Source organism: Teleopsis dalmanni, chromosome 1, assembly GCF_002237135.1.
Source record: "Teleopsis dalmanni isolate 2A chromosome 1, ASM223713v2, whole genome shotgun sequence".
Taxonomy (NCBI): Eukaryota; Metazoa; Arthropoda; class Insecta; order Diptera; family Diopsidae; genus Teleopsis; species Teleopsis dalmanni.
This window is the reverse complement of record NC_051846.1, coordinates 233,478,962-233,482,938: the sequence shown is the minus strand read 5'-3', so window position 1 is coordinate 233,482,938 and position 3,977 is coordinate 233,478,962.

Sequence of the window (3,977 nt, the reverse complement as noted above, 5' to 3'; positions counted from 1 at the left end):
GACTTGTAAGGATCAGCAAATTGAAATACTTAGCTTCTTTATGAGGTAATAGAAATATTCAGTATAAAGAATTTTTTCTTACTTTAATATGTAAGTAATAGGTAATAGTAGTTATCTAAGCTTACTAACCTGTAAATACCATCAATTCCAAATACTTAGCATTTTATCTCACTTTAGTAGGCAAGCAAGCTGACTGTGAGGTCGCTAGAACCACTTCCTGTGTCTCTGTCCACCACTTCAGACAAGGCGATTTCAATGTCTTGGGAATCCCATTATCCATTGACTTGAAAGAGATAACGAAAGCAAACTCATCGGATCTCCTCAACTTCATCTGGAAAACCAAATAGTTTAACAAAAAAAAAAAAAATGGATTACAAGGTTAGCAATTACCAAATAGTAACCTACAGGGTCTAAATATTTTTTTGCTTTCTTTATAGATATTATCTATTAGTATGGAGCCGCAGTTAGTGCTTCTCTTAGATGTTTTTCCATTTTAATATAATTTATTATTTATTTTACTTTCATCGTCCTTTCCGATTTCTATGCATGAATTACATTTATTGCTGCACAACGTGTTGTTTCATAAATGATGGCAATTTATTTACAACTTAATTAATGTTTCGTATATAAATATTTTTATTGTGTTTTTTTTTAGCTTCAAAGGCGTACAATTGCAGTATTGTTACATTTTTAAAATAAAAAAAAATTGAAAAATTTATTTGCATTGCAACACAAGAAAAAGCTACTAAATATTCACAATATTATATTGTTGTGAAACTGTTATTCTAAACAAAAAATATTATTAATATAAATATCAGATATGGCAATTTAAAGTCCTTAAAATATTTTACAGTGCAATAAGTGAAATAGATATAGAATTCATAAACATCATTGATCAAATTATATCCAAATAATAATACAGAAAAGTTATAGACTTCACTACAGAATTCACTTCATTAGATTGAAAATAGTATTTTCCTCTTAACTAAACCCTGGCCCCTTTCCTCCTCATAAGATCTACGGGTACTAATATATAAGCGCTGAACATGAAGTTCTTGATTTCAACATTCAAATCTAGTAATTTCATACTAAGTCTTAAAAATATTCTCTTTCAATGACAATATCTATAAGTGTAGTCATTATAAAATATTAAACTGATGTAATTACGAATCTTTAATTTTTTCTTTTTGAAGGAGATTGCTTCTTGCTTACGTTGAAGTCCTTTTCTTTGGTTTCGATACTCGACGAGTCCATAATCTAGAGATTAATTTAATAGGGATTAGAAATTAGTAATCAAGTTAATAAGTAATAGTTTTACTTCAGAAATGCGACTTCAAACTTTAAAGTTCAAGTTTGAGTTAAAGTTCAAACTTAAACATTAAAATTTTCTTGACTTGAAATGAACCAAAGAACAGTTTTCGCACGCATAAAACAAAAAGACCCAAAAAAGAAACAAAAAACTATATATTATGTAAATTATGGATCAATTGTTCATAAGAAAAAGCGGAAAATAAAGAAAAACTTCATCTCGCTAAAATAATCAAATAAAGTACTTTTCAGATATACATTACTCTATAATATAAAATTCAACTGTTATTTCTGCACAATGTATGTATACCCAATACCTATGCCCTAGGTTCAACATATTTCGGTAGGATGGCCATTCTCTCCTGAGAACTCGTTTCATTATAATATCCAATTATATGATATAACCTGGAGAACATTGAAGAAAGATTTCTTTTATATGTATTTGTGATTATATTTAGATAAAAATTTTACATCTTAAAGTTAAATATAATTCCTTATTTCTAATGAATCCAATAAATGGATTCAAATTGTAAGAAATACTTATTTAAAATTTAATCGATTTGATGTGGTATTGGTTACAAATACACTTCCGAAATGATAATTAAAACCAAGGCCATCATCTAAAGAAAATACAGACAGATAGAAATAATAAGAGGTTAAATAAATACCAATACTTGAACAGCCACAATATATATACATAATATGAAGTGGAAGGGCAAACAGGATGAAAATAAGCTCTGCTCCAAATATTGATTTAAATTGATATAGTTTTTTTTTTTGTATGATTTCAAAGAATTCAACTAAAAATATAAAATCAAACAAAAAACTGTAGCATATTTGCCCAGGATATGAAATATCAAAGGAATATGAAGATGATTGCAATTGAAATGTACTCGAATCATATCGGAAGAGCGCAGGTCGGACACATCTTTTATTTAGGGTTTTTGTTAGTTTAAAATATTTAATGCGAAATGTTCTCCAGATATAATAGCCTAATAAAAACTAAGAAATATTGTCACTCAACAAATTACCCATACTAAAGTAAGTAAACGATGGCATTCATACATAGATATAAACACATCTAGTCGAAGGCCTATGATAGTTTCTTTCATTCATTGTGGACTTTAAACGCTGTGAAAAATCTAAAACAATATAGTAGGGGACTGTCCTCTCAAAAACTGATAAATCGAGTAACAAACTCTTATTTATAACATGTAATTGATCGAATTGAAAATATTTTGTGCAAAACTAACGGAATTATTAATAATAACTTGTGCATTATGGATATAGATTATGACCAGTAGAGGTGCCTTAAGAGGAGTATATACTGTGATAAGTAGAATCTCGAAAACAGACTGTTATGACTATTTACGTAAGTAAGATAAAATAGGTAAAATTTATCCTAAAAATTACCTATACTTAATTGTTATTGAATATAAAAGAATTATCTCATATGAATACATTAGGAGTTGTCATTTAACCAACATTTCAGCAATCTTAAACTATCCTCTGCAAAGTATTTTTTTCAGTAATGCGTTATGTAGTTATAGATTTCCTAATTACCAGTTTAAATCCCATTTTTATCACAAATGTTAAGCTACCCTAATAAAAATGACGACATCCAGAACGAAGTCGCTTTGATTTTCTAAAACGAAGGAGAAGTGTTTGTTTTGGCTACTTTCACCAAAAATTGAAAAATATCAAATACACATGGGAAGAGAATACAACATCCAATTCGGACTTTATTTGGGACTTATAAAACGAATAAAATTAGTATTAAATATTAATTTTATATTTCTGTATATTTAATTTAAATCAGTCAAAATACTAAACGTGCTTTGGTTATATTAGTAAAAAGTTAAGTGTATTTCTAATAAATGAGTTCGATTTCTGTAAATAATATAAATAATTAATTATGCGAATAAGAGCGTATACTTCACGTAATATAAATAATGTAGAATACCATTCCTAGTAATATTCTAAGTATTTGTTTTTTTCTTACACAGCTTAACATTCCGTTAAGTGTCTTAACTTACTGTTCAATTATATAATATACATATAACATATATATTTTTTGCTATCATTCTTCAATTTCCTTACTCAATGCATTTAACTTTGTCGTCTTTACTTTAGTCATCCACTTTTCATGCTCTCAGAATTTCATATTCAAGTGCTTTCCACAGCTTTCTTCCGATTGGTTATTATAGATATGTGGCCAACCATTATCTACGCTTTATCGTCGATTGCATTATTGTGTCACATTATATGAGCCAGTCTTCCTTATGATTATAGCATCTTCTATAAAGTCATCCCTACAGTTGGCGACGTTTATCTTAACTAAAGATTGAGATACAAGTTTGTAGAAAAAGTTATTTTATATTCAAGTGCTTTCTACTGCCTTCTTCCAATTGACATTATAGATATGTGGCCAACCATTATCTACGCTTTATCGTCGATTACATTATTGTGTCACATTATTTGAGCCAGTCTTCCTTATGATTATAGCATCTTCTATAAACTCGTCCCTATAGTTGGCGTTGTTTATGTTAACTCAAGATTGAGATATAAGTCTGTAGAAAAAGCTATTTTTAAATGAAAAATTAAACTAATTAAGTTCGTTACTTTTGATATGTTCAAAATATGCTTCAAAGAATTTTGCTTTTGAATAT